Here is a 21,790-nt window from a genome sequence, read left to right as displayed (position 1 = left end):
CACACCAGTGAAGGGAAGAAAAGGAGATGCCTGGAACAGTGGTTCCTTGTGCTCTGGACATCACCCACGCACATCTCTTTGGCCAGAACTTAGTGCACTTGGCCATAAGGGAGGTTGAGAAATGTAATCTATCCTAGGCAGCCATGTGCCTGTCAAAAAATCGCAGGTTCTGGAACTAGGAGAAACTGGATATCTAGGGACAACCAGCAGTCTCTGGTAAGCTATAACAGTCGTGGGAACAAAGTGCTTTGGGAAAGCGGGGAGGGGAACTGTGGAGAGGGTGGAGAGGAGGATTAGGAAGACCTTGGAGAAGAGGGGAGGGTGAGCTGGATTTTGCAGGATGATTGCTAGTTGAGCGTAGAGAGCCATGCAGTCTAAGAGAGGAGGTCCAGAAGATTGCAGCGTGTATGGTTCTGTGGTTGCCCCACAATCCCTGAATAGACCTCTGATCCTTTGCTTCTGGTGCTCCTTTTGTCTGGAATAATTTCTTGTTTCCACACATGGAAATCCTTCAATTCTTAGCTCACAAGCCACCTCCTCCATGGAGCCCTTCCTGATCCCTGACCACTGGGATCGCTTTCCCTACTCTGAATTCCTGGCATTGGGTTTCTTTTACAGCTTTTGTCTGATTTTTGCCATACTTGTCTCTTCATTCATCCATTCACTTATTTATTTATTTATTTATTTAACCTTTCCTCTCTTCAACATTAGATTTAAACTCCTTTTTGGGTGTCTGTAATAAATGTTAATGCAGAGACTGGGGCATCCCGGGTGCAAACAGGGAAGATCCTTTTGGGTCAAGGCCCGACTCTGGTCTGACTTCCCCATGGATCTTCTGTGAAGCTGTAGCACTTTTTCCCATGGCGAGGTCAGGTCTCGTGTGTAAGTCCATAACTGCGTATTGTCTTGCATTACTTCCTGTGTCTTGCCTTGTTTGTGAATCTCCCTGGCCAGGTCGTAAGCACCTGGAGGGCGATAGCCACTGCTTTGTTACACTTCTTTTCTACCGCCCCAGCACCTGGGGCACTTCCAGGCAAGCAGCTTTTTAGTATGTTTTCAGGAAAAGGGCCTTGGTGAGGGCAGCACGGAAAGGAGGAGAAAGTCCTGACTCAGTAGGTTTAGGATGACGCCCAGAAGCCTCATTTTGTTTTGTTGGTTTTTTCCTCCCTCCAGAGTCTCTCTCTCAATCTCTCTCTCCCTGCCCCCTCTCTAGTTTTTCACTTTCTTCTTTTTTTTGGTGGTAAAATACCCATAACATAAAAATAGGCTATTGGGGCTGGGTGCGGTGGCTCACGCCTATAATCCCAGTACTTTGGGAAGCTGAGGCGGGCAGATCACTTTAAGGTCAGGAGTTCAAGACCAGCCTGGCCAACATGGTGAAACCCCATCTCTACTAAAAGTACAAAAATTAGCCAGGTGTGGTGGTGGGCGCCTGTAATCCCAGCTACTCGAGAGGCTGAGGCAGGAGAATCGCTTGAACCCAGGAGGTGGAGGCTACAGTGAACCAAGATTGTGCCACTGCACTCCAGCCTGGGCAACAGAGTGAGACTCCGCCTCAAAAGAAAAAAGAGGTCTACAGTTCTGTGGCATTAAGTGCATTCACATTGTTGTGCAGCCATCACCACCATGCATCTCCAGAACTGCAGCCTCCAACTCCTGGGCTCAAGTGATCCTCCCACCTCAGCCTCCTGAGTAGCTGGAACTACTGGCACAGGCCACTGTGTGTAGCTAATTTTATTTTTTACTTTTTGTAGAGACAGCATCTCCCTATGTTGCCCAGGCTGGTCTCAAACTCCTGGCCTCAAGCAGTCTTCCTGCCTTGGCCTCTCAAAGTGCTGGAATTGCAGGTGTGAGTGCCCAGCTGCTTGTTGTCTTATTATTGAGCTTTAAGAGTTCTTTATATATTCTGGTTACAGATTCTTCATCAGATATATGGTATATCATTATTTCTCTCAGTCTTGGGCTTTTCTTTCATTTTCTAAACAGTGCCTTTTGAAGAGCACAAGTTTTAACTTTTGATGTCCAATTTGTCCAATTTTTTTCTTATGTGAATTGTGCTTTTGGTGTCATATCTAAGAAATCTTTGTTTAATGCAAGGTGTCAAAGACTTTTCTTCAATGTTATATTCTAGAACTTGTATAGTTTTAGCTCTCACATTTAGGTCTATGAAAAATCTTGAGTTAGTTTTGGATTATGCTATAAAGTCAGTGATTTTATATTTTAGTTTAATTTTATGCAATTCATACATTTACAAGGCTTGAAAAGTCAATGTGTCCTAAAATGAAAAGCAGCAATCCTGTGCTCTAACTTTTTACTTCACACCTTCAGTGCTCATATGCAGTCATTATCAACTCACATTTTTTCTTCTGGTATTTACCTCCAAGTAACCACTGCATATACTACTACTGATTGATTTCTAACTTTAGACATTATCTACTGATTTCCTACCATTGAAGAGTAGCTTGGTTTTCTAACACCTTCCCACAGTCCCCCCAACCGTACCATGATCCCAATAGAGATATCTCACAAATCTCAGCTGATTCAGTGTTTAGTGCTTACGTTACTATGATTATGTACAGATTACCCACAGTGAAGCAAAATAGCATATTATACTGACATTTCCTTCTTTAAACTTTTTTTCTCCTATAGTTAATAACTCGCTTTTTAATTTGTTTGGCTTTGTAAGTACCAGTCACTAAGTTATTCCCATGTTCTCTGACAAAACTCTACAGTACCTCCCAACATAGTGAAAACAGTCAGGCTGTCTCTAAGTGTGTCTGTTCTTGTGTATTTGATTTTTGGATCCTCTCTTGCTTCTTTGGCTCCTGTCTGGACTGGTGCCCTCTATGCCCGCAGCCCACATGCTGTTCTGGGACTCTTCACCAGGGATGTTCTTTCTTCCTGTGTGTTGAATCTTGTTTCTTGGACATCATGTCTTCTTTTTTCTCGGTGGATTCCCTGTTTTGGTGGAGCACTTCCCCTATAGCACCCTAAAGCATGGTGCATGGGAGGGGAATTTCCTAAGATCTTGTTGACAGAATTGTCTTTATTCTACTTCCAGCCTTGTGTGAGAGTTTGGTTGCATATAAAATCTAGGTTGGAAATCATTCTTCTTCAGAATTTTAAGGTCAGCACCCATCATCATACAGCTTTGCTGGTGCTGTTGAGATGTCTGAAGACATTCTGATCGCCAGTTCTTTGTGTGTGTGTCTTCTCTTTTCCTCTCTGGAATCTTTAGTGAAGCTGTGGAGGGCAGTGTGCAGGCCTGGCTACCGTGGTCTGGGAGTTGAGTGGGGAGTCTTGGAGTTTCCACTTTCACTCACACCCTCTCCCAAACACTGCCCTGCCTTCAGCTGGGCCTGAGTGCCCTGTACAGCATCTCCTGGTTCATTTCTCCAGATGTAGGGTTGCCTACTGATAAAACACAAGACCCCTGGTTGAATTTGAATTTCAGATAAGCAACAAAGAAAGTTTTAGTATAAGTATGTCCCATTGCAACATTTGGGATATACTTTTACTAAAAAAAGAAATTGTTGTTTATCTGAAATTCAGATTTAGTTGGGCATCCTGTTTTTTTGTTTTTTTTTTGTTGTTGTTTTTTGTTTTTCTCGAGACAGAGTCTTGCTCTGTCGCTCAGGCTGGAGGGCAATGGCGCAATCTTGGCTCACTCCATCCTCCACCTCCTGGTTCAAGCGATTCTTCTGCCTCAGCCTCCCAAGTAACTGGGATTACAGGCGTGTGCCACCATGCCTGGCTAATTTTTTTGTATTTTTAGTGGAGACGGGGTTTCACCATGTTGGCCAGGCTGGTCTCAAACTCCTGACCTCATGATCCACCTGCCTTGCCCTCCCAAAGTGCTGGGATTACAGGCGTGAGCCACCGCGCCCTGCCGGGCATCCTGTTTTTTTTTTTTTTTTTACTGGCTAAATCTGGTAACCCTATCCAGATGGAAACCTCCCTTTTCCTGTGAGGGAGGGACAGTCACCTAGCTGGGAGAGCTGGGGGAGGCATCTATGTTTAACTACCATAGTGACTTTGATTTCCAACCCAGATTTCTATACAGCAGCCAAACTCTCACACAAGGCTGAAAGTGGAACAAAGACATTTCGCTCAGACAAGATCTTACAGACCGACTCCTTCTGATTTTAACCTATCCCCATATACCCCTGCCTTCACAGGTGTTTGACATCTTTAGTTCCTGAGCTTTCCCCTCCCTGAGCCCCACTTTTGCAAGCAGTTGCCAAATAGAGGAAAACTAAATCACTTCATGTTTGTCTGTTGTCCATATTCTGAAGTTCCTATGACATCTCACACCTGTTATTCTCTTTCCTTCTCTTTGGCTTTGTGGGTTTTTACCTTTTTATTCTTAAATTATCATGTCAGGGGGGTGTCTTGAAGGAGAAGAGAGAATTTTAGGGGCAAACTTCTGCTAAAAGACATATAGAAAAGTGTTCAAATCATGAGTCTGAGCTCATTGAAGTTTACAAAGTGAACACAACCATGCAAGTAGCATGGGGATCAAGAGGAAGAACATGGCTAGGTGCCTCAGATGGTAGTTCCAGTTACTACCCACCTCTCCAAGGATGCCTACTATCCTGCCTTCTAGAAAACTTTTTATAAGGACTAGATAGTAAATATTTTAGGGTTTCCAGACCATGGGGTATGTGTTGTGGCTACTGAACTCTGCCATTTTAGTAGAAAAGCAGCCATAGATTATAGTAAATGAGGGGGCATGGATGTGTTTCGATAAAATTCTATTTAGAAAGAAAGGCATGGGCAAGATTTGGTCTACAGCAGGCCTGTACTGTTAACTTTCATCTATTCCCGACCCTCTCCTCCTCCATCTAGCTACATGTTGCAGAGACTAATTTCTAGGCAATGTGGTTGAGAGGTTAGGGACTCCCATCGTCCACCCAGATCCCATCCATAGAGCAGAGGTTCTACCTCAGGCATGGCACACTGAAAACACTGGGGTCTCTATCATCATTGCCCCAGCTTGTTCATAGGGTGGAGATTCTACACCAGGAGAAACAAGCAGAGAAGACCAGAGGCTTTGGCCCCTATACAGCGTTCTGTCCTTAAAGCTGGATGTCACTCTGAGAGAGGTGGATCACTGCTCCTGCCCTGGTTTTTGAGTGATGGCTCAGAGGATTTGCCCAGGGAGAGAGGCAGACCATAAGTTTGGAAGGCTTATAAATTCTCCCCAAAGGAACTAGCTTTGTTTGCCACAAAATATGGGGAAGTTCAAACCTAAGGGCACTCTCAAAAACAATACAGATGTTGATGGTAAGCATTTAAGAGGAGACTGGTAGCTCTTTGAGAGAAGTAAGATAAACCATAGACCAGCTAGTTTTCCAAAGAGAACCAGGGACAGAGACAGACAGGAAGATCTCTCCTGGGGTCAGAAGAAAACTCAAAGGCTGGCCTCCAGAACGACTGCTGGAAAGTGATCCAGACTTAATTGAATTAGACTGTGGAGCAATTTAGGCACCAGACCATTGTGGAAAACAACAGAGTGATCAGCTAGTGGTTAGTGGAGGCTAACATTTAGGTGCTAGGTGTGATACCAACAGAGGCAGACAGCTCAACAGAGAGATCTGGAAAAGAAGACAGTTAAAGAAAGAGCTGCTGAATCTATTGTCATCCCAGGGTGACTGGGCAAGCCAGAGGCTGCAATTTCTGAGGAGCAACATCAGAGGCTCCACATTGTAGGGAAAACAGACTTTACTAAAACAATCAAGCCAAGCCACTAAAGAAATAAGTAAACAACAAAACTCATGGGCAGGTGCAGTGGCTTATGTCTGAAATCCCAGCATTTTGGGAGGCCAGGGTGGGAGGACTGCTTAAACCTAGGAGTTCAGACAGGGCAACATAGTGAGACCCCATCTCTATTTAAACAAGCAAGCAAACAAAGCCCCTGAAGACAGGCTGGGAAATCAGTATGCAGAATTGGTGTATTATCTAAAGTGTCCACTTTTCAAAAACAACTGTTAGAAATGGAAAGAAATAGGAAATTTTGACCTATACACAGGAAAAACAAAGCAGACAATGGAAACTGCCTGTGAGAGACCCAGTGTCAGATTTCTTTTTCTTTTTCTTTTTTTTTGAGTCGGAACCTTGCTCTGTTGCCAGGCTGGAGTGCAATGGCACGATCTGGGCTCACTGCAACCTCCGCCTCCTGGGTTCAAGTGATTCTCCTGGCTCAGCCTCCCAAGTAACTGGGACTGCAGGTGCATGCCACCACGCCCAGCTAATTTTTATATTTTTAATAGAGACGGGTTTCACCACGTTGGTCAGGATGGCCTTAATCTCTTGACCTCGTGATCCGCCCACCTCTGCCTCCCAAAGTGCTGGGATTACAGGCATGAGCGCCTGGCCCCAGTGTCAGATTTAACTTGCAAAGATTTCAAAGCAGCCATTGTAAATATAGTCAAAGAACTAAAGGACACCATGCTTACAGAAGCAAAGGAAGGTATTATGATGTTGCATCAAATAGAGAATATAAATAAAGAGGTAGAAATGATAAAAATAACCAAGTGGAAATTCTGGAGTTGAAAAGCACTGGGAAAGGGGCCATGGGAGCATTGCTGGGCAGAGTCAGCCCCCCATGGTGACGGGAGAGGTGGGGCAATGAGTGAGTTGGCCTTGCTCCCTGCAACTGGGCCCCTAGCCTGCCTTGACAGTCTTTGGGGTGTGGCTCTCTCGGGGGCCAATGGGGACAATAATTCCTTACCTGCCTGAGGGCCAGGGCTGGGGCTGGATCCCCACACTAGGTCCAAGTCTGCATTCCAGATGGCAGTTGGGTTTTCCTGCTCACGGTGTTACTCTTCATCGTTCCTAATTTGTTTGTTTTTGAGACATGGTCTCACTATGTTGCACAGGCTGGTCTCGAACTCCTGGGCTCAAGCGATCCTCCCACTTCAGGCTCCCAAAATGCTGGGATTATAGGCATGGGCCACTGTGCCTGGTCCCTTCCTAGTTTTAAAGGAACCAAAGAGCAATCATGGCAGCATGACCTGTCTCCCTGAGAGCTCCTGATGTCATTCGAGTTCTAGGCTTGGAGTTCTAACTCCCCTGAGTCCCACATCCTGCAGGTGGCTGGCTCCCATCTCACCTACAGCTGCTGCCTGCAGAGCTGGACTGAGGCTGGCACCTGGCATGGGGGAGCCAGGCAAGTCGAAACACCAGACAATGTGGCCTGGTTGGGAGTGGCTCTGAGCAGACAGCCTGGGGTGGAGGGCTGCAAACTCACCAGAAGCCAGCCGGGGCTGCTGCCAGGCCGTCCACTCACTTGGACTCCTAGGTTTTTAGGACAGAGGAGGGCTTGGCCTTGAGGCACATCTGTGTGTGAGCCCCACCCCAGTGTACTTCCACTCCAGTGACCTGGGGCAGGCATCTGGTTTCCTGTCTCTAAGATGGGAATGATCATAATAGCCTCAACCTCCTTGCAGGGCAGGGCAGGCTGTGCTGGGCCATTCCAAGTGCAAAATGACCTCATGTATAGGGAGTAAGGGGCACAGTGCTTGGAGCTGGGCTGGTTGCGTTCACTGCTGTGATTATTAATGATGTAGAGAAAATCCTCCAGCAGGCGCTACAAAGGGATCCAGAATGAAGTCTTTTCTGTAAGATGATACAGTCACGTGTCATATCCCTGCCAAAAGAAAAACTTCAGCTGAATTAAATTTAAAGTTTAATTGAGCAATGAATGGCAATCGGGCAGCCCCCAGAATCACAGCAGGCTCAGAGAGTCTACAGGGGTGCCTCGTGGTCAGAACAAATTTATAGACAAGTACGCAGTCCTTCTTAGGCCATATTTAGTTCGCTTTAACAGTTTCACCACTTTGGTTCATTTTCTCAATTTTGAGAGATTGACCATAACTTTAATTATTGATGTTACTATCACCATTGTAAACGTACTTATTTGGTTTTGAAACCCACTGGGAAACAGTAGAACAGTGGGTTATGGAAGGTGGGAACAAAGACTGAGTAGTGGGTATCCCCTTATGCTGGAATGTCCTGTTTACAGGAGAAAAACAAAACCTGGTCTGTTCTAGGATCTATGTGTTTCCTTAAAGTCTTAGTTTGATTATGTTACATTTTGCATGAGCAGTGCCATTTTTGTTTGGTTTGGTCTGTTATGGCCTACTGCATCAGCTTAGTATAAAACAGTGGTCTCCCATAGTTTTGTTTTTAAAAATTCCCTTCTTTTGTCCAGATTCTCACTTAGGTGAGAGTATGAAAACGTAAGGCCTTAGCACCACTCTCAAGTACCATCATTCTGAGTTTCTGGTCTCAGCACATCATTCATAGGTTACAGTGTTTTCTTGGTTGCACATTTCTTTCAGCTCTTGACATTCCAGTTGAAAAGAGACCATTTGACATTCTAAAGATGAATGCGTGCAAACATTTAAAACCTTCAAGAGAATATAGCGCATCAGGGAGACTATCATTATGACTATTGGGAAAATAATACCAAGAGTTCAGAGTATGCGCCTTACCCAGGGTCCCCACAAACCAAACTACCTAAAATCAAATAGATCAAAGAATGAGTTAAAGAGTCCACTCACTTAAATAGGCAGTCTCTTCATTAATTCCCTACAACTGAATCTCTATAATACTGGATGTTTTTTCCATAGGCCATAAGTGCCAGCAGCTGCACAGATACTTTTCTGTTTAGCCAATTCTATTACCTAGCACAACTTACTTTTTTTTTTTTTTTGAGACAGAGTCTGGCCCTGTCACCCAGGCTGGAGTGCAGTGGCACAATCTCGGAGGCTCATTGCAACCTCCGCCTCCTGGGTTCAAGAGATTCTCCTGCCTCAGCCTCTGCAGTAGCTGGGACTACAGGTGTGTGCCACCACGCCCGGATAATTTTTTGTATTTTTAGTAGAGATGGGGGTTTTACCATGTTGGTTAGGCTGGTCTCGAACTCCTGACCTTGTGATCTACCTGCCTCTGCCTCCCAAAGTGCTGGGATTACAGGCATGAACCACCGCACCCGGCCCTCTAGCATAACTTTCACAAGAGAATTTAAAGTCTGTTGTGTAACCATAGCCTTTACAGTAGAATCTGCTATAGAATCTATTACGAGGGATACATTTCTAATCATTGCCTCTTTTATTCCAAACCATGGAAAAAGGACGTAACATATAATCTCCTTCTATCATAGAAGAGTGAAGGCCTCCTAGCAATGTTCTCTTTAGCCCATGATGTGGGTTAAGAGGAGTGAATCAGTGTTCTGTTTCTGACTGATTATGAAGCAACATATGTACCATTAAAGTTTCTCATCTACATTGGACCTTCATCTTTTACCTGTGAAAGTATAAGGTTATCCCTGTATAAGACTGGCTGTAAAATCCTTCACAAATAAAGGTATACCTAATAAGTGCACACAACAGACCCCCTTTTCATTTCTATTGTTCGTAGAAGCATAAACAAGAAAAAATATTTAAAGATAAGAGTCTCATGATACTAGAAGTCTTGATCCCTGATCTTAGGAAAAGCTGTTCACATCAAGGATGCCATCTTCTTCTGGGGAGAGACTTTCCTGGCTAGTTTTACCTTAAGAGTTCCAATGGGTATACAGAGTATGGAGGGAGTATGGAGGGAGCCTTCTCAATTGTGAGATTAGGAACCCAAAGTTCAAGATTCCAAAGTTTTTTGTGGATGGCAAGGACAGTCTTTCTCTGATGTTCTCAGAAGATCCAGTTTTCAGGTTCTAGACTGTGAAGGGTTTGATTGTCCTCAGCGAACCATAAAAAGCTTTCTTTGGTGAAAATACACTGTAGCATAATAACTTGGTGTTATAACATCAGCCTTCTTCATGGGAGAGCTTTTATACAACCAGAAAACATGCATTGAAAATAACCATGGATGGCTGGGCGCAGTGGCTCACGCCTGTGATCCCAGCATTTTGGGAAGCCGAGGCAGTTGGATCACCTGAGGTCAGGAGTTTGAGACCAGCCTGGCCAACATGGTGAAACATCGTCTCTACTAAAAATACAAAAATTAGCCAGGCATGGTGGCAGGAGCATGTAATCCCAGCTACTCAGGAGGCTGAGGCAGGAGAATCACTTGAACCCGGGAGGCGGAGGTTGCAGTGAGATGAGATCGTGCCACTGGACTCCAGCCTGAGTGACAGAGTGAGACTCCATCTCAAACAAACAAACAAAACAAAACAAAACACAACAAAAAACAATGGAATGAAATCCCTTTATAGACTGTTTAAATGGTCCATCAGGTGACCAAACGTACCTGAAGCTTTGATCGTTATCTCAGGAATATGAGACCAAACATTGATTATAAACTATCTTAGCCATTTATAAGTCACCACACCAATATATTCAACTTGGATCATTTTATCTTTTCCATGGTGAGTCATGGAATGCAGAACTTTTAATAACAAAAGCTTTAAGGACTCAGGAAGGACAAGGCAGCCGTCCTGGTTATCCATGAGTCCATGCTTAATTAACATTAGACTTATATCCTCTTGAATACCAGTTGTTTTTCCAAATTAGGTGCATAGCACTGATAACCAATGGGTTATCATAGGTAATTTGACTTAGACCATGGAGTTCATTCAAACTGTATATCTAGACAATTTCAGTATTAGCTGATTTAGCATGAAAATCTGGCAAAGTATTTTCTTGGTATTTAATTAATCTTTGTTCTACTTGGGCTAGCAGTTTTGTAACTCAGTCAGTCTTCTCATTAAAGTTCCAGGAATTCTTACCCAGTTAAAATGATATGATTCTAAATTTATTAGAAATCTGTATTCAAGAGTGTTTTTTAGGGTCCTTTTTATCCTTTCATGGATCTCCTAAAAGACACCATATTCCAGGATTTTGCAGGCTTGTGAAGTTTTCAGAAACTGCATCAGCATTAACATTAAGTAATTAACTGCGGAAATGAATTCAAATAGTAATAGTTTTTTTGTTTTTGTTTTTGTTTTTGTTTTTTTGAGACAGAGTCTCACTCTGTTGCCTAGGCTGGAGTGCAGTGGCGCCATCTTGGCTCACTGCAACCTCTGCCTCCCAGGTTCAAGCGATTCTCCTGGCTCAGCCTCCTGAGTAGCTGAGATTACAGGTGCGTGACACCACCATCAGCTAATTTTTGTATTTTTAGTAGAGACAGAGTTTCACCATGTTGGCCAGGCTGGTCTTGAACTCCTGACTTTAGGTGATCTGCCTGCCTTGGTCTCCCAAAATGCTGGGATTACAGGCATGAGCCACCCTGCCCGGCCAAATTGTTATAGTCAAAAACACAATTGACAAGGAAATTTGGATATTTCTGTGGTTTATAATAACATAACCATAATTATTATTGATAACATATACTCAAACATATTAGAATTTTAGAAATCCCATATAATTTTGGAACATATATTAATATCATTCACTAAAATATAAACTGAAGTAGATTAAATATTTTTTTTTAATTTTTGACAATGTTTCCCATGTAATGAAACATGTCAGATAATCTTGTTTACCTCTCTTTTGGATTCTTCAGGGGTCCTCTATAGCATCTTAAAGCTAGAGGTCAGAAAAGACCATTTTGAAGCTGAAATTTGATTTCGGGAAGGCTATCAAATATGTTAAAGGTTTAAAACACTTGATATTATGAAATAGAATTCCAGGTTTCCATAAGTCATTCATTTAGCCACAATGATGACTTGAATATTTTTTTAAAGGCAAAACCTTTACTCATTGATAGAGGGAAGACTTAGCTTTCCAAACAATCTGTCTCTTGTCTTTCCCTTCTTTTGTTCAGTAGTTTATTCAAAAGGCAAATGAAAAGCTTCATTATCTGTTAATATGCATGAAAATCTTGTTCAAGAGAGAAAGCTAAACTTCACTCTTGCATTAGTGTACTATTAATGTTAACCCCAATTTTTAATAAAACCTTACAGACAAATCTTTCCAATCTTAATCAGTTTGACCATAAGATGAGATTATCATAAACCTTTTGTAACCCTTTACAAAGTTTTGTTAAAGAGCAGATCAAGTAGGGCACTGTGGCTCATGCCTATAATCCCAGCACTTTGGGAGGCCAAGGCGGGCAAATCACCTGAGGTTGGGAGTTCGAGACCAGCCTGACCAACATGGAGAAACCCCTTCTCTACTAAAAATAAAAAAATTAGCCAGGTGTGGTGGCACATGCCTGTAATCCCAGCTACTTGTGAGGCTAAGGCAGGAGAATTGCTTGAACCCAGGAGGCAGAGGTTACGGTGAGCCCAGATCTCGGCATTGCACTCCAGCCTGGGCAACAAGAGTAAAACTCTGTCGCAAAAAAAAAAAAAAAAAAAAAAAAAAAAGAGCAGATCAGTGATTTAAGGAAACCCTGTTTGTGCCTTTATTTTGATGTTCAATTTATGGAAAAATTGGAAAATACTCCTTTAAATTTAGTCAATGTGTTCACATACAAAATTCTTTTTAACAACATTAATTTTTACAAAACTTCCACAACTTGTTCAAACCTTTAGCTTATTCTTATCTAAAACAATCCTTTAGCTCTCTAAACTATGCAAAAGTTTACATTCCCATGCTTTCTTAGAATCTTTTACCAAAAACACATTTCATTCTCCTCACACACCTTGCATGTAAAACTATTTCTTCAGTAGTCTCAATCACGTGTTATAATGGTAACTCTTAGCAACTTTTACTTTTGGTGCATAAATTTTCTTTCACAAATCCTTTCACAATGTACACAAGCCATCTACAACATGCATGGACTTTCTGACTTGTCCTAAACATCCCTCTTTTTAAACAACAAGTTATTTTACTGGTTGTCCCCAGGCCTTATTTGGATTTTTTTTTTTTTTTTTTTTTTTTTTTTTGGAGACAAAGTCTCACTCACTCTGTCACCCAGGCTAGTGTGCAGTGGTCTGATCTTGGCTCACTGCAACTTCTGCCTCCCAGGTTCAAGGGATTTTTCTGCTTCAGCCCCCTGAGTAGCTGGAATTACAGATACATGCCACCACACCCAGCTAATTTTTGTATTTTTCATAGAGACGTGGTTTCTCCATGTTGGCCAGGCTGCTTTCGAACTCCTGGCCTCAAGTGATCCACCTGCTTTGGCTTCCCAAAGTGCTGGGATTACAGGTATGAGCCATGTGCCTGGCCCTTATTTAGAATCTAATGCTCCAAAGTAGGTAAATTGAATAATTTTCAAAAGCCTAAGAAGCAGTTTATGACCTTAAAGCATTTAGCAAATCAAATATCTAACCTGCCTAATTTAGACCAAATGCCTTTATTTTACCAATAATCTTTAAAGCTGTTTTTATTTTCCCAAGATTACTAAAGTTATGTGAACTAAGACATTACAATTTTTACTTTTCTGCCAAAATATTTGATTTAAGTGCTTATTTTTCTTAAAGCCAATTAATTAGAGCTCTTTTATATAAACATCACACACACAACACATACATAACTACACAGACAGACAGAAGTAGTTGTAAGATTTTTCATTTGCCAATTTTTAAGTTGTGTGTATGCGTGTGTGTGTTTTTTGTCTTGAGACAGGGTCTCACTCTGTCACCCAGGCTGGAGTGCAGTGGCGCGATCTTGGCTCACTGCAACCTCTGCCTCCTGGGTTCAAGCGATTCTCCTGCCTCAGCCTCCTAAATAGCTGGGATTACAGGTGTGTACCACCACGCCAGGCTAATTTTTTGGATTTTTAGTAGAGACGGGGTTCCACCATGTTAGCCAGGCTGGTCTCAAACTCCTGACCTCATGATCCACCTGCCTCAGCCTCCCAAAGTGCTGGGTTTACAGGCATAACCCACTGTGCCCAGCCAAGTTTTAAGTTTTTTAAGTTGGATTACTGGCTTTAGAGTGGAGTCCTAGGGTGGAAGAACAGGGCCAGGAAAGCCTGCAATTTCTAGAGCCTAATAAGCAGGCACAGTTGGAAGGGAAAAACAGATCCCATTTTTATACCAGATCCTGGATCCTAAAAAGAACAGAGCCTTAGATTTTGAGGAGGATCTATCCATTTCCAATTCCTGAGGTTCCATGAGGAAAAGGGATTTTTTTCCAAAACAGGTCTCTGGAGCCTCCTGTTTTTCCCAAGGAGTCCCAGGCTGTTAGAGCTTTAATATCCAGTTTTAATTAAGCTGACTTTTAACTATAGTGCTCTTTTTAAAATTCCTTTTAAATCTTTTATTATGCAGCCTTGCCTAGGCCAAATGCACAGTATTTCTGTGCTCAGAGAAAGGAAAATTTAAGATGGTTCATGGAGGGGAAGAGAATCAACAAATGGTAAGGATTACACAGATATCAAACCAGAAAGTACTCATTTCCTAAGGGAATTGAACCCTGAACCTGGGCCTCCATTGCGAAAAGGGAAAGCATGGCCACATGGTTACAAGGTCAGGCTCCCAAGGACATGACTGACCAGTTTTCTGGGCTATCTTGAACAGTGGGTTTATGGTGTCCTAGACACATGCTTTATCCTAAGGTACTCCCTTTCATGACAGAACAATACAGAAAGACACATAAAGCACACCAGGTTCACTACAGCTTAAGACCAGCCTCAGAATTCTTTTTTGTGTTAATCAAAACTTTAGAGAGGAGATAAACAGTGATTTTTACCATTTATTTAACCAGTTTTCACAGAGAGAGAAAGGCCAGAGTCCGACTGGTAATAAATTCTTACCCTTTTGCGGGCAAGCCAGGCTCCTGGGTTCCCTTTCCCTGAGCGACCCTAGTGACCCTGCTTGCCACACTGTAGCCCTGGGGGCCAAGCCACATCATAAAGGAAAATCATCTTTTTTTGTTTTATGGAATCACAGGCAAAAGCCTCTCGGTTTTGCAAGTTGCCGCTCAAGGGGTTGCATGGGGTAACCCAATTAACATTTTTCATTCTGGCCAGAGGAAAATATGAGTGACAAAACATAGACATTAGCCACGCTGTTTAGCACCCAATATTGAACTGGCAAGGCTTGCCCTCAGTTGGACCCTGTCATCTTTAATCTATTTTTAACCAAGAGGGACTTTACTGAGGGGAGGCCCTCTAACTCAATCCCATCCTTTACTCAAGTAAAATGTACCCCATTACTTATCCAAAGTCAGCCAATTGGTGCTGCAGTGTATTTCCTTTGGATCGGGATTCCTGTGCCTAATATATAAACTGGAAGGAACTCAGTTTTTCAGAAATTAAGAATCCCGGCTGGGCATGGTGGCTCACGCCTGTAATCCCAGCACTTTGGGAGGCCAAGGCGGGTGGATCACCTAAGGTCAGGAGTTCAAGAACAGCCTGGCCAACATGGCAAAACCCCATCTCTACTAAAAATGCAAAAATTAGCCAGACATGGTGGTGAGTGCCTGTAATCCCAGCTACTTGGGAGGCTGAGGCAGGAGAATCACTTGAACCCAGGAGGTAGAGGTTTCAGTGAGCTGAGATGGTGCCATTGCACTCTAGCCTGGGCGACACAGTGAGACTGTCTCAAAAAAAAAATTGTAAAAAGGTACCCCTGTATAGGGCACTCACCAGGGATGGAGACTTGTGGGACTGGAAGTCGCCCTGGATGAGTCAGTGAGTCGGTGAGTGAGTGGTAAGTGAACCTGAAGGCCTAGGGCAGTACTGTGCACTATAGCGGACTTTATAAATGTGTGTACTTAGGCTACACAAATTTATAAAATATATTTTATTTCTTCAATAACAAACTATGTTTAGCTTACTGTAACATTTTTACTTCAGAAACTTCTCAATTTTTTTAACTTTCAACTCTTTTTTTTTTTTTTTTTTGAGACAGAGTCTCGCTCTGTCACCCAGGCTGGAGTACAGTGGCGCAATCTCAGCTCACTGCAACCTCCACCTCCAGGGTTCAAGCGATTCTCCTGCCTCAGCCTCCAGAGTAGCTGGGATTACAGGTGTGTGCCACTATGCCCGGCTCATTTTTGTATTTTTAATAGAGATGGGGTTTCACCATGTTGGCCAGGCTGGTCTCGAATTCCTGACCTTGTGATCTGCCCGCCTTGGTCTCCCAAAGTGTTGGGATGACAGGTGTGAGCCACCATGCCCAGCCACTTTCAACTCTTTTGTAATAACACTTAACTTAAAACACAAACACATTGTACAATCATACACAAATATTTTCTTTCTTTATATTCTTATTGTATAAACCTTTTTCTATTAATTTTTTTTGTTTTGTTTTGTTTTTTTACTTCTTAAACATTTTTGTCAAAAACTAAGACACAAACACACACATTAGCTGAGACCTGCTACACAGGGTCCCGATCAGTGATATCATTACCTTCCGCCTCCAACTCCTGTCCCACTGGAAGGTCTTCAAGGACAGTAACACCAATGGAGCTGTCACCTTGTGTGATGACAATGCCTTCATCTGGAATCCCTTCTGAAGGACCTGCCTGAGGCTGTTTTATCGCTAACTTTTTTTTAATAAGTAGGAGTATGCTCTAAAATAATGATTAAAAAGTAAAATACAGTAAATACATAAACCGGAATGTCACTGGAAAGGGGTCATGATCCAGATGCCAAGTGAGGATTCTTGGATCTCGGGCAAGAAAGAATTCGAGGCGAATCTGTAGAGTAAAGTGAAAGCGAGTTTATTGGAGAAGAAAAGAAACAAAAGAATGGCCACTCTGTAGGCAGAGTAGCCCTGAGGGCTGCTAGTTGCCAATTTTTATGGTTATTTCTTGAGGATATGGTAAATAAGGGATGGATTATTCTTGTCTCCCCTTTTCGACCATGTAGGATAACTTCCTGATGTTGCCATGGCATCTGTAAATTGTCATGGCGCTGGTGGGAGTGTAGCAGTGAGGACGAACAGAGGTCACTCTCATGGCCATCTTGGTTTTGGTGAGTTTTGGCCAACTTCTTTACTGCAACCAGTTTTATCAGCAAGGTTTTTATGACCTGTATCTTGTGCCGACCTCCTAATTTATCCTGTGACTTAGAATGCCTTAACTGTCTGGGAACGCAGCGCAGTAGGTCTCAGCCTTATTTTACCCAGTCCCTACTCAAGATGGATTTGTGCTGGTTTAAATGCCTCTGACAGTAACACAGTCGTTTATTAATAGGATCAAGTATTATGTACTGTACATAATTGCATGTGCTGGGCTTTCATCCGACTGGCAGTGCAGTGGGTTTCTGTACACCAGCATCACCACACACAGGAATGTGTGAGATGACGTCATAGCTGATGTGACGTCACTAGGCAAGGGGGATTTTTAGGTCCTTTTTTTTTTTTTGAGACGGAGGCTTACTCTGTTGCCCAGGCTGGAATGCAGTAGCACGATCTCGATTCACTGCAACCTCCGTTTCCTAGGTTCAAGCGATTCTCCAGCCTCAGTCTCCCGAGTAGCTGGGTTTACAGTCTCACGCCACCACACCCAGCTAATTTTTGTATTTTTAGTAGAGACGGGGTTTTGCCATGTTGGCCAGGCTGTTCTTGAACTCCTGACCTCAGGTGATCCACCCGCCTCGGCCTCCCAAATTGCTGGGATTACAGGCGTGAGCCACCGCGCCCGGTCCCATTATCATCTTATGGGACCACAGTCATAGATGCAGCTCGTTGCTAAGTGAACTGTGATGCAAGGCACATGCACGTGCTTAGTTCTGTTGCTACACAGAGTGTATAGGAAAAAACTGGTTTGTCCCTCCCATCCCCGATTCCAGCTTCAGTTCCACCAGTCCTAGAGGTGTGCACTGAACCGGCTTTTTAGGACACTCTCCCGCTCCCACCGCCGCCATAGACACATATCTTAAACACACACACGTCATTGGGAAAATGATTAAAAACAAAATCTGTCAACCCAGAAAACCTCTCCACAAAGGTAACAGGAAGTTAGTTTTGCTACAACTAGACAGCAGTGTGCATCACAGACAGTCGGCTAAAGAGATTGCAAAGAAAAAGAGCTTTCATAGCCTGGCAGACACCACCCACTCCATACGTGCTAATTTCCCAAATGCCTCCTGTCTTTTGACAAGAAGTTTACTTCCTGAAGCGAGCACCTGGGCCTCACACTCCTGAGGATGGGGGAGATCCGGCGCCACCTCCTGGCTGTTTCCAAGGCGGAGAGAAGGAGCCCGGGGCTGCAAAACCTGTCAGAGGATCCCAGACTGAGGCGGACTCAGGGAGGTTTCCCACGCCTAAGATTTCATCCCTAACCAATCAGCGATCACCACTCCAAAACCCTTGAAAGCCCCCCCCAACTCCTCAGCGAGATTGAGTGATAACTCAATCTCCAGGGTGGCCGGCCTCGGGTCATAAACTATTTCTTTACTGCAATAATAATGATACAATAAAATAAATTTACATACATCTCAAGGAGACAGAGGTAGCGTTTACAATTTCAGCTTTATTAAAGGAAGTAGGAAGTGGGAGGGGGTGCCTTATTCCCTTTCTTTGCACCGGAAAAAATACAATTTTTTTCTCTAGATTTGTGTTTACCCTCACAACACACACACATACTCATATACACACATATGTACATATACCCCATTCACACACACACAGATATACACAATATATGTACACTCATGAACACACACACACACGTATGCACACCAGTTTGGGCCATAGTACCAAAAGACAGTCCCAAATTCCATAATCCTGAAAGCTGAAATCCTGAAAGATCAAAATCCCTAGAGTATAGAATCTTGAAAATCAAAATTTCAAAAGATAAAAATCCCCGAAACATAATTCTGGAAAAAATAATTTTAGAATTCTCTAAAAGACATTTATTAACATTTTTAAAAGGAGATTTATCTGCGCAATAAATAAATGTGCCTGTTTACACCGAGAACAGATCTTTCCCCTGATCCAGTCAGACTCACGCACTCGTCTCCCCTGGAAACGCGCTCACAGACACCCCCAAAATAATGCCTACCAGGTTTCTCAAGTCTACAGCAGAGCCAGGCTTGTCAACTTGGCACCCAAACACATCTCCTTAAACCACACTGAATTTCCAAACAAAGATAACAAAGCAATAGTTCCACCCAACATGCAACCAACATGATGCAATGATCCTGAAATGCACTAATCCTTTTCCTAGAATTTGACTTTGAGGATTTCAACATCTGGAGTTTTGATCTTTCAGGATTTCAACACTCGAGATCGTGGCATCCAGGATTGTGTCATGGGAGATTATGATTTTCACCAATACATACCCACAACTATACATACACACGTATACACACCTGCCACACACAATGTGCACACACTCATCCATATAGCACCCCCTCATACATTCACACATGGATGTGTGTGTTCAGGGCCTTGTCCACACCCCACCAGCAGAGCCAGGGTGTGAGCTGAGTTCTTCACCTGCCTTTGGCGCTGGGCATTGCACCACGGAGGCTGTCTCTCCTCAGTGGAGGGGAGGAGGATGGTAATGATGCGCTTTATCTATATTAATGCAGGGGACCCTTACATAGCCCACAAGCACTAGCACAGCCTCATTTTACAGATGGGGCAACAGGGCCCAAAGGAACTCAGCTAGCTTTGCTTTACTGTGTGTAGGCAGCCACGCATTCTGCTGTGTGTGTGCACCAGGGTGTATTTCACCAGTCCCACTCTCTGCTGTGCAAGATTCCGGCACTTACATCTGTAATCCCAGCACTTTGGGAGGCTAAGGTGGACCGATCACTTGAGGTCAGGAGTTTGAGACCAGCCTGGCCAACATGGTGATACCCTGTCTCTACTAAAAAATACAAAAAATTAGCCTGTGTGGTGGTACTCATCTGTAATCCCAGCTACTTAGGAGGCTGAAGCACAAGAACCACTTGAACCCAGGCGGCAGAGGCTGCAGTGAGCTGAGGTCATGCCACTGCACTCCAGCCTGGGTGAGGGTGACAGAGTGAGACCTTGTCTCAAAAAAAAAAAAAAAAAAAAAAAAGATCCCGGCACAGAAGGGATATCCCGAGGTCCCCAGCCTGCCTGGCTCTCTGAGCAGGCCAGAGGAAAGAGCACCAGACCCAGAGGCAGGGTGGGTTTGCATCTGGTTCTGCTCTAGCTCCAGGTGTGGCCATGCATAAGCCTTCTTTCTTGGGCCTATGGTATGTGAGGCTGGGCTCCAAGGGCTGCTGGCTCAGATGCCCCTGAAATGGACAGCCATCAGCACCCAAGCAGCGGGCCACCCAGCGTTGCCCTCAGTGGCTCAGGAGGCCAAGGAACGTTCCTGTCGCAACTGAGGGAAGCCGCTGGCCTTAGGAGCATGGAGGGCCTCTGCTTCCTGAGAATACAGTTTGTCCTTGTCCCTCCCTTGTCCTGATCCCTCTCTCCTTTTAGTTATTAATTCTGGCTCAGAGTTTATATTACCATAAACCGGTGTAAACACAAGGCACAGCTGTGCCATATGGTAATCTATGGTTACCTTCCCTCTCCTATGTAGCATTTTATTTTCTCTAGGGTTAATAATCATATGATGATTATTATTTTTCCTTGCACTTCGCCTCTGTGTTCCGAGAGACTCCGGAGCAGTGCCTGGAATTTGGTAGATGCACAGCAAAGGTGTGTGGCAAAGAGGAGCGAGTGCTGGCATCGGAGCCGAGCTGGGGCACGCAGGTGACTGGATGCTGCTCTCTGCGCATCTCCAAATGCCTCTTCTCCACAACAATCTGTGAGACTCTCCTCATCCCTTTTTTGTTTTGCAGAGGAGGAGACTGAGGCACAGGCAGAACCAAGGTCACACAGTGAGTGCCTGGCAGAGCAGGTGGTACTGGGTGTGGTCCTGCCTCAGCCTCCCAAGTAGCTGGAACTACAGGCATGTGCCACCGTACTGGGCTAATTTTTGTATTTTTTATAGAGACGAGGTTTCACCATATTGCCTAGGCTGGTCGTGAACGCCTGGGCTCAAGTGATCTGCCCGTCTTGGCTTCCCAAAGCACTGGGATTACAGGCATGAGCCACCGCATCCAGCCTTGTTCCATTCTTTTTAACAGGTCTACAATAGTCTGTGAATTAGGACAACGTGACTTATTTAGCTAATCTGTTATTGATGCTCATTTAGGCTGGACAAATTCTTTCAAAGGTAGCTCAGCCCAAACTCATTAGCAATTAGAGAAATGCAAATCAAAATAACAAGGAGGTGTCATTTTACAGCTATCCTATTGACTAACATTAGAAAGGTGGGTAATGGCCAGCGCGGTGGCTCACGCCTGTAATCCCAGCACTTTGAGAGGCTGAGGCGGGCAGATCACGAGGTCCGAAGATCGAGACCATCCTGGCTAACACAGTGAAACCCTGTCTCTACTAAAAATAAAAATGAAAATGAAAATAAATTTAAAAAAAAGGCTGGGCGCGGTGGCGGGCACCTGTAGTCCCAGCTACTCGGGAGGCTGGGGCAGGAGAATGGCGTGAACCCGGGAGGCGGAGCTTGCGGTGAGCCGAGATGGTGCCGCTGCACTCCAGCCTGGGCGACAGAGCGAGACTCTGTCTCAAAAAAAAAAAAAAAAAAAAAAAAAAAAAAAAAAAAAAAAAAAAGGTGGGTAATGCAGAAAGTGGAAAGGTGTGGAGCCAGTGGACCCGTGTGTCTTGAGGGCAAGTGTGGCCAGCGCAGCCATCCTACAGAGGGAGCTGGCAAACCACGGCCAATTAAGTCTGAGCCAGCCACCACTGCCCTGGGGACGTACCCAGGAGAGAAATGAATTCACACCCTAGCCTTCCAGGAGGCATGTGTGAGCATGTCATTGCTGCATTGTTTAGCGGGGAACTGGGGACAATGTTGAGTGTTGGTCCATAGGGGACTGAGCTCTTGAGATGTGGTTCATCTGAAGTGAGACGTGCTGTGAGTGTAAAATACACACTGGATTTCGGGGACCTAGTATG

The 21,790-nt window shown here is 44.0% G+C and overlaps 1 long non-coding RNA gene across 1 annotated transcript in view; it reads left to right on the top strand.

The window, feature by feature from the left end:
• LOC107970410 (uncharacterized) overlaps positions 1-19,835 on the top strand; it is a 42,569-nt gene extending 22,734 nt beyond the window's left edge. The window contains exon 3 of the long non-coding RNA XR_010155333.1: positions 16,714-19,835. This is a non-coding gene — a long non-coding RNA (uncharacterized LOC107970410). The remainder of the gene's footprint in view (positions 1-16,713) is intronic.
• Positions 19,836-21,790: the final 1,955 nt, after the last annotated feature.

This window comes from Pan troglodytes, chromosome 2, assembly GCF_028858775.2.
Source record: "Pan troglodytes isolate AG18354 chromosome 2, NHGRI_mPanTro3-v2.0_pri, whole genome shotgun sequence".
NCBI classification, from domain to species: domain Eukaryota; kingdom Metazoa; phylum Chordata; class Mammalia; order Primates; family Hominidae; genus Pan; species Pan troglodytes.
The sequence above is the reverse complement of the archived record's forward strand: the minus strand, read 5'-3'. Positions and strand labels throughout refer to the sequence as shown.